The 10,105-nt window shown below is 38.7% G+C and overlaps 1 pseudogene; it reads right to left on the bottom strand.

The window, feature by feature from the left end:
• Positions 1–2,980: 2,980 nt before the first annotated feature.
• LOC113362375 lies at positions 2,981–3,080 on the bottom strand (annotated as a pseudogene).
• Between the last annotated feature and the right edge of the window lie 7,025 nt (positions 3,081–10,105).

Consider the following 10,105-nt stretch of genomic DNA (forward strand, 5'->3'; position numbering starts at 1 on the left):
CTTCAACCTTTTTGAATTTTAAATTTTGGCGGGAAAAATTGTTCTTGAACTGCCGTGACTAGGGTTGAGGATTTGAAGGTGTTCCAGTGAGATTCAATGTCCCAAATTAAATGGGTTTGTTCCTAGGGCCTAGATAGAGCTGGTATGGGTGTTGGATTCGGTCAAAATTGGTTAGATAACCGGTGGGAATCAAATCAAGGAAAATATTCTAAATAGGAAAAATATTCTATTCATGGAATTCTTGGATGGAAGAGACGTGCATGGGTTGATTTTATTGGCTGGAAACAATCCTTACAACTCAGGGATGACGCGTGAGAAGAGATAAAGCAGGGAACAATCCATAACAAATCAAAGAATTAAAGAAAAAATATTTCAGAATATTTTCTTTAATGGCCGGATATTCTTGGAATTATTATGAGGATTTGAGTGACCTGTTGTGTATAAATAGGTCCCTAATGTTGAGAAGGAAGGGATAGCAAGTTTAGGGAGAGTTTGGAAGAGAATAGAGACGTAAAATCGAAGAACTAGGCGTTGTGAAGAAGAAGTTCCTGCTGCTGCTGGAACTGAATAACACGAAGAACATTGGACGAGGCAGGAAAGTCGTTAAAAACTGTCACTTTATTACGACACTTTTCCACTCCTTTCCGCGACTGAGTCATTGTACCAACAACAGTATCTCTGTGTAGTTGATTCTGGACGCCTTCTGTGGGTCGCAGAATCCTGTTTTATACTATTTACTTCTCTTTCTCTTCATTGTAAAACACTTTTGAGCATCAATGAAATATTTTGAGAGGTTTTCCAACATGATGAGCGGCTAAAATACCTGGTGACTGAGGCGACGGAGGAGATATTCACTCATGTTTGATTGGTAAATTCTTTTTATAATTTCTTAATTATTTATTTTATTTAATTCACTTGGATCAATAAAAAAAAGAGATAAAAATGGTTTTCTTAATTAGTTGTGAATCAGTTTGATATTTTATGCTTAGAATTAATTCTTTGATAAATCATGCTTAAGGATTACAATTTAATATTTGGACACCTTATAGATTAATAAGTGATTTAATAGAAAAAGAGCTAGATAATAATTATGAAATATTTTTGTAACCAATCAACTTGAAGTAATAGTGAATCCGGAGCCTTAGTCCATTTTAAATCTTGACATCACTCTTTGAAAATTAATTTGCTTTATTTTTATTAAGTCTAAAATTCATTGCCTTCACAAGTCTTAAAACAACCCTTTTATCACTATCTACAACAACTTTGAAAACACATCAACTTTTGGCGCCGCCGACGCGGCTTTTCCTTAGTATAGAGTTTTTAGATTTATTTTTTTTTTATTTTTTTTTGTTCTTCTTTACGTTTTTGGGTTTTTGTCTTTCCCTTTCATATTTTGGGAATTTCGAGCGAAAGAAATTTTTGCCAAAGCTTTTGGCTAATATTTAAAGACTTGAAGTAAAAGGCAAAGCGAAAGGAGCTAAAGAAGAAGATTTTTTTTTTATTTTACAGAAAAAGAGAAAAAAAAAGAGTGTTATTTTATTAGATTGTATTAGGAATTCTTTTTATTTTGTATTTTTCTTTTTATTTTTGCACTTTATTTTTTGGACCTTTCTTTTGGACTTTGGACATTTGGACATTAAATTTTTTTTTTAAACCCTACGGAAGGGTAGATTAAATATTAAACTGTTTGCAGAGAAGGACGGTGATTACGATATCACCTCGGCCCCTCGGGTTCGTACACAACATAGGAGTTGTGGCCCAAGTCGATGAAAACAGTTCATCCCCCGTCTGGAACGGGAGGTAAGTTTGTCGAAAAACTCGCGAATCCCCTGTCAGCGAGTTACTGTATTCCTTCGTTTGCATATATGTTGAGGAACTGAAAACGGCTGCTTTAAATTCCTAGTAAAGGGAAAGGACTGGCCATACAAGATAGGGGTTCAGATTTCATCACCGTTCTCCTCTTGCCCGCCTTAGGAAAACGAAACCAAACGCGAACCTAAGCTTTAAAATTTGGAATAGAACGAGACCTATAGGGTAACGAGATTAGTAGGAAAGTCGTTCGAAAAATATTGGTTACTCTTTTAGCATACTTCGAAGTTCATGATGGTCTCTGTGAGTTGAATGCGTGACTGCGCCGCCTTGTGATAGCCGTGAGGCCTTGGGTATCAAAGCTCCACTGAGCTTCCCTCGCCTCAATTCAACTTACTTTGACTCGGATTGACTCCAGAGGGGTTTGCTTAAATTGTAATGAATTCCCTTTCGAAGGATTAGAAGCTGGTCTAGAAACAATCTAAGTGGAGCCATCATGCTTTTTGTTTGCTAGAATTCAGTAGGTTTGCTGTGGTTGAGTCAGCCTTGTTTGTGTTTGCATAGAACTTCCCTTCCCTTTTAGGTCTTTTCTTTTTAGTTTTGTTTTTCTAGTGTATGCCCGAGGTAGAACGGGCTTGGAAAAGAAACACTCTAGGTCGTATGATTAGTGATAAACCTAGTAGTTCTTCTTGTGAAGGCGGGGAGCTCGAAGACTCTTCTTTAGAGAGCCCCGTTTTTGGAAACTTCAGTTTTGAGAATCTGCGTCTTTGTGAAGAAAGTTCTCCTAGTCCTTTGGTAGTGCCAGAAATGGCAACTTTAAAAGCTTTATTGAACCCAACTAGGACCTCTTGTCCGTCTTGTATCAAGTTAGCTGAAACCGAGGCAAATTATGAACTCAAACCTGGGACTTTACAGATGCTCCCAACCTTTTTAGGAAAAGAGAATGAGAACCCCTATTTTCATGTTAGGGAATTTGAGGAAGTATGTAGTACTCTGAAAATTAAAAACCTTAGTGATGATGCGCTGAAACTTAGGTTATTCCCCTTTTCCTTAAAAGATGAAGCCAAATCTTGGTTGTATAGTTTGGATTCTGAGTCAGTTGAAACCTATGAACAACTTACATCTACCTTTATACATAAGTTTTTCCCAAGGCACAAAACATCGTCTATTAGGACACAAATTTGTTCTTTTTCTCAACAAGAGGGAGAATGTTTATATAGGTATTTAGAAAGGTTCAATGACTTAATTTCTCAATGTCCTCATCATGGTTTAGAGAAGGTTAGGTTAGTTCAGATCCTCTACGAGGGTTTAGACTATTCAACAACGACCATGGTTGAATCCTTATGCACAGGTGGGTTTGAGAATAAAACTGTTGATGAGGCGATGACATTTTTGAATGAAATCGCCAATAAGACCCAACAATGGTAAAATAATAGGGAACCCCATAAAACAATTCTTCTAAGTAGAGGAAATGTCAATAGGGTAGAAGGATCCTATGAGTCAGATGCTAAAATAGCAGCCATTGCCAAAAGGTTAGAATCGTTGGAATTAGGTCATTCTAGTGGTACTAGTGGTAGAATAGAGCCTTTTTGGGAAGACCATACTGTTGAAGAGCAAGCCAATGCTCTTTATAACAACACTAGATTCGATAACCGTCAGAAGTTTGACCCTTATTCAGAAACCTATAACCCTGGCTGGAGAAACCATCCCAACCTTTCTTGGTCTAAGGGACAGAATCAAGGTCAGTCTAGTAACTCTCAAGCTCCCCCAGGTTTTGGCTATCCTAAGAATCCTTCAGCCCCGACACATTTTCAGAACCCTTCGGATAAGAAGATTATGAGTTTAGAAGAGTCTCTTGCTTTGTTAACTCGTAACACTATGCAGTTTCAGCAATCTGTTGCTCAAGGTATTGAAGAAAATAAGAGAATAGGTCAGGCTAAATCTCAGGCTATTTCCGAGTTGAAAACCCAGGTTAGTCATATAAATGAGTCTTTAAGAGAAAAAGGTAAGTTTCCTAGTCAAATTCAACCAAACCCTAGAGGAATTAATGAAATAGGTGAAAGACCATCCGATCATGTAAATGCTATTAAAACCCTTAGGAGCGGTAGAGAGATAGACAACAAGGTTTCCATGCCTAATAGTGAACATGCTGTAGTTCACCCTTCTTAGCCATATAATGAGAAAACTGATAGAGTCTCCAAAGAGATCAATGAGGGTCCTGATGAGCCCGGCTTTGTTCCCAGATCCCCGTTCCCCCAGCTGCTAGTTCCGACTAAGAGGGAATCCAACTTTAATGATATATTGGAGGTTTTTAAGCAGGTTAATATCAACCTTCCATTATTAGATGCAATAAGGCAGATTCCCTCTTATGCCAAGTTCCTTAAGGACTTGTGTACGCGAAAGCGTAAGCTCAGTGTCCAGAAGAAAGCCTTCATAGCTAGTCATCTGAGTTCTATTATTCAGAATACCACTACTCCTAAGTATAAAGACCCAGGGTCCCCTACCATTGCTTGTACAATAGGTAAGTACCGTGTTGAGAAAGCGTTGTTTTACTTAGGAGCCAGTGTGAACTTACTGCCATACCATGTGTACCTTAAGCTAGGACTTGGTGAGATGAAACCTACACAGATGACACTTCAGTTAGCTGATAGGTCCGTTAAAATTCCTCTTGGTGTGATCGAGGATGTTCTCATAGAGGTCGACAAGTTTATATATCCGGTGGATTTTTTTTATCTTAGATACCCAACCTGTCCCTGACCCAGAGAACCAAATACCAGTGATTTTAGGTCGCTCGTTTTTAGCTACATCCAATGCGATCATTAACTGTCGAAATGGTATTATGAATTTGTCTTTTTGTAATATGACTATTGGGCTGAACATTTTTAATATTAGTAAGCTACCCTCTAAACTAGATGACTCGAATATAGAAGAGGTGAACATGATAGGAACATTAGTCGAGGAGTCATTACCAAACACTTTGTTAGAAGACCCATTATAGAAATGCCTAGATCACTTTGGGATTGATTTTGATGATGACAAGGTGATTAATGAGGTGAATGCTTTGTTAGATTCAACCCCTTTGTTAGATACTAGTAATGGATGGAAACCTAAGTTCGAACCACTACCAGTTTCTAAGTCTACCCTAGTTCCTTCTTTAGAAGAGCCTCCTAAGTTGGACCTAAAACCATTGCCAGATACCCTGAAGTATGTGTTTTTAGGCCCGTCTGAGACTTTACCTGTGATTGTTTCTTCCGACTTGGATAGAGATCAGCAAAGTAGGCTAGTAACCATCCTTCAAAACAACAAGGAAGCTTTAGGGTGGACCATAGCAGACATTAAGGGTATAAGTCCTACTGTTTGTATGCATCGGATCTATTTAGAGGAAGACACCAAACCTTCTAGGGAGATGCAACGTCGACTAAACCCCAATATGAAAGAAGTAGTTCGAACTGAGGTTTTTAAGCTATTAGATGCAGGCATTATCTACCCTATTTCAGACAGTAAGTGGGTCAGCCCCGTTCAGGTTGTTCCCAAGAAATCTGGTATTACTGTAGTCCAGAATGATAACAATGAGTTAATCCCGACCCGAGTGACCACGGGTTGGCGTGTTTGTATTGACTATAGGAAATTGAACAAGGTCACTAGGAAGGACCACTTTCCCCTTCCCTTCGTCGACCAGATGCTAGAGAGATTAGCTGGACATAGTCACTACTGCTTTTTAGATGGCTACTCTGGATATAATCAGATCGTTATTTCCCCAGAAGACCAGGAGAAAACCACTTTTACCTGTCCCTTTGGTACCTTTGCGTATAGACGCATGCCTTTCGGGCTATGTAATTCCCCTGCGACTTTTCAGCATTGCATGATGAGCATATTTTCTGACATGGTAGAACGGTTCTTAGAGGTCTTTATGGATGATTTTTCAGTGTTTGGTTCGTCTTTCGATGAGTGTTTGCATCATTTGTCATTAGTTTTTACTAGGTGTAACGAAAAGAATTTAGTGCTTAATTGGGAGAAATGTCACTTTATGGTTCGTTCAGGAAATTTTTCTAGGGCATATTGTATCTTCAAAGGGTATAGAGGTACATAGAGCCAAAGTTGACCTTATTAAAACTTTACCGGTCCCAAAAACCGTAACAGATATTAGGTCATTCTTAGGGCATGCTGGTTTTTATCGTCGTTTCATTAAGGATTTTAGCTTGATGTCTAGACCTCTTTGCAATTTTCTTGCAAAAGATGTTAAGTTTGTCTTTGATGATGCTTATTTAGAGGCTTTTGAGAAGCTTAAGTCATTACTCACTACCGCCCCCATGGTCCAGGCACCCAACTGGAACCTACCCTTTGAGATCATGTGTGATGCTTCAGATTATCCTATTGGTGTTGTGCTAGGTCAGCGAGAAAATAAGTTACTTCATGTGATTTACTATGCTAGCAAAACTCTGAATGATGCCCAGTTGAACTATACCACTACCGAGAAGGAACTATTAGCCATTGTGTTTGCCTTAGACAAGTTTAGACCCTATCTCTTAGGTTCTAAGATCAACATATATACTGATCATGATGCTTTAAAATATCTTTTGTCTAAGAAGGATACTAAACCTAGATTGATTAGGTGGATTTTCTTGTTGCAAGAGTTTTCTCCAAACATTAGAGACAAAAAGGGTGCCGAAAATGTTGTAGCAGATCACTTTTCTAGGCTAGTTGTTAGTTCCCCAGATGATTCCCTTCCTATAAGGGATAGCTTTCCTGATGAACAATTGTTCTTTGTTACCCAATTACCTTGGTATGCGAATATAGTGAACTATCTTGTTACTGGTCGAATGCCCCAACATTGGGGTAAACAAGATCGTTCTAGATTTTTAGCTGAGGTTAAGCACTTCTTTTGGGATGATCCTTATTTGTTTAAGTATTTTCTAGACCAGATTATTAGGAGATGTATACCTGAGAGTGACCAGTCCAGTATTATTTCCTTTTGTCATGATCATGCTTGTGGGGGTCACTTTAGTGCTAAGAAAACTGCTGCTAAGATATTGCAGTGTGGATTCTATTGGCCTTCGTTGTTTAAAGACTCCCACAGTTACTGCGTTACTTGTGAACGATGCCAGAAATTAGGAACCATTTCCCGTAGGAACATGATGCCCTTGAACCCTATTTTAATTGTTGAGGTCTTTGATGTGTGGGGTATTGACTTTATGGGTCCGTTTCCTAATTCTTTTGGTAACCTATAAATCCTTGTCGCCATAGACTATATTAGAGAAAACAGTTAATCCTAATCAAAAAGACTGGTCGTCTAGGCTTACTGATGCCTTATGGGCTTACCATACTGCGTTTAAGATCCCCATTGGAATGTCGCCTTATCGGCTTGTTTATGGAAAAGCATGTCACTTACCTGTTGAGTTAGAACATAGAGCTTATTGGGCTGTTAAGCAGCTAAATTTTTCACTTGACGAGGCAGGAGCCCATAGGAAACTCCAGCTCAATGAGTTGGATGATATTCGTATAGATGCTTACGATAGTGCGAAGGAGTATAAGAACAAAATGAAACTTGTGCATGATAGAAACATTTTACGGAAGTCATTTTCTCCAGGTCAAAAATTTCTTCTGTATGATACCCGCTTGCATCTTTTCCCTGAGAAGTTACGTTCTCGGTGGACGGGTCCTTTTATTGTTCGCACTGTTTTTCCTCATGGAGATGTTGAGATCGAGACACCGGATGGTAGTAGTTCTTCGAAGGTTAACGGTCAGAGATTAAAACCCTTTTTAGAGACCTTTCCTACAGGTGATATTGAGGAGGTCCCTCTGGAGGACCCTGTTTACCCTTGATTGACCATCGAGGAAGTTGTATGTTGTATATTATTTTTTGATTTTCTTCACCCAAGTACTATCTTTCTAACTTCTCCTCGTGTTATTTTACTTTTGGTACTGCTTTTTAATTAGAAACATTGAGGACAATGTTAGATTTAAGTTTGGGGTGGGGAAGAAACTTTTTGTGAGCTTTTAGTTGCAATAAATAAACTCCAGAGCCTAGAAATTTATGCGTATTCAGGATGGCACTAACTAATCTAAGTGGATGGAAGCATCTTGGTTGTAGGAGTTGAGGAACCAATCTCGTTGGTTCATAAAAGCACAGAGATATTCATAAATGATTAGATGGAAAAATCTATAGAGTCTATTCATAAAAGCACATAGCTCAGGTGTTAGAAATAACATGATAATTGCACCATATCTCGTTGAGTCCTTTTCATTTTTTATTTCATTTTAAACTATGTTTCTCTAAGTGATTAGGTGGGGCACACGATTCAAGTTGTTACCACTGCTAGGATGAATTAGAGTGACTGAGTTACTAAAAAAAAAAAACCAGACCAGTTAGACCAATCGGAATAAGTATTAACACTTGGATAGCAATATGCGTGTGTTCTCCCTGTTTCCGTCGCCTAAGCAAGCGTGGAATGAAGGACCTGTGGGAACTATCGTGTAATCTGCTGACAAGAAGCATGCGCTTGGATCAAAAAGATCTATTCATGTCGTTAAGTTAAAAAAAATGGTTATTGTTCTGTGTAGTCAACTGCTGGTTCCCTTGTATTTTCCAGTTTGTTGATCTAGATTGAAGTTATTGACCAATGGTTCCCTTGTATATGCCAGTTGTGTTGATATTAGTCAGACCGGTATCTCAGTCCATTAGGATAGGTTCATTCTGGCAGTGGCCTTCAGACAGATATGTGAAACATCGATCATTTGGTTAACATCAAAACCATCTACATTTTTCTACTTCCATCTCCTTTTTCTATCCATATGATTAGTTTGACTCCGAATATGATGTCCATAGTGAAACTATCTGAGTAGAGCTCTGTCACTTTATATGAATTTTAGTATGCTTGAGTGCAAACTCGTATACATAAATTGGAATTTCGCATCAGGGTACTTCCTCCTATAGTCAATGATTGTATTCCAACCAAGGATATTCTTTAGTGCCTTCCAAGGTTCTTTGTAGATAGCTAGGGTCTGGAGTAAAGGTTTTGTGGGTACACCTCTGGTAAACCCTCCGGAGAAAACACTCCGCCACTAGGGCCACCTAGTGGTTTAACGGCTTACTGCACGTGCTAAGTGTAGTCATTTTATTTTAGATTAGATTTGCTCGAGGACTAGCAAATAATAGGTTTGGGGGTATTTGATAGACACATTTTTGTGTCTACTTTGTCCTCAATGTCTGTATTGTTGGAACTCTATTTTTGTACTAATATTGTGTTTTTATGTATTTTTAGGAAATAAACATTTTTGGAAAATTCGGCTCGAAAAGTTGATTTTGGCACCCGGAGGACAAGTGTTATTCAGACTCTCACTTTTGGATAAGGGGTAACCTAATTACTAAGGGGCAGTCCCAGGTCATCCCCCAAGGCATCTGCTATTCGCACCCCACTTCAGGATAGGGGGCATATCATCTTCAACCTTTTTGAATTTTAAATTTTGGCGGGAAAAATTGTTCTTGAACTGTCGTGACTAGGGTTGAGGTTTTGAAGGTGTTCCAGTGAGATTCAATGGCCCAAATTAAATGGTTTGTTCCTAGGGCCTAGATAGAGCTGGTATGGGTGTTGGATTCGGTCAAAATTGGTTAGATAACCGGTGGGAATCAAATCAAGGAAAATATTCTAAAATAGGAAAAATATTCTATTCATGGAATTCTTGGATGGAAGACACGTGCATGGGTTGATTCTATTGGCTAGAAACAATCCCTACAGCTCAGGGATGACGCGTGAGAAGAGATAAAACAGGGAACAATCCGTAACAAATCAGAGAATTAAAGAAAAAATATTTCGGAATATTTTCTTTAATGGCCGGATATTCTTGGAATTATTACGAGGATTTGAGTGACCTGTTGTGTATAAATAGGTCCTTAATGTCGATAAGGAAGGGCTAACAAGTTTAGGGAGAGTTTGGAAGAGAATAGAGACGTAAAATCGAAGAACTAGGCGATGTGAAGAAGAAGTTCCTGCTGCTGCTGGAACTGAAGAACACGAAGAACATTGGACGAGGCAGGAAAGTCGTTAAAAACTGTCGCTTTATTATGACACCTTTCCACTCCTTTCCGCGACTGAGTCATTGTACCAACATCACTATCTCTGTGTCGTTGATTTTGAACGCCTTCTGTGGGTCGCAGAATCCTGTTTTATACTATTTACTTCTCTTTCTCTTCATTGTAAAACACTTTTGAGCATCAATGAAATATTTTGAGAGGTTTTCCAACATGATGAGCGGCTAAAATACCTGGTGACTGAGGCGACAGAGGAGATATTCACTC

This window comes from Papaver somniferum, chromosome 3 (genome assembly GCF_003573695.1).
Source record: "Papaver somniferum cultivar HN1 chromosome 3, ASM357369v1, whole genome shotgun sequence".
NCBI lineage: Eukaryota > Viridiplantae > Streptophyta > Magnoliopsida > Ranunculales > Papaveraceae > Papaver > Papaver somniferum.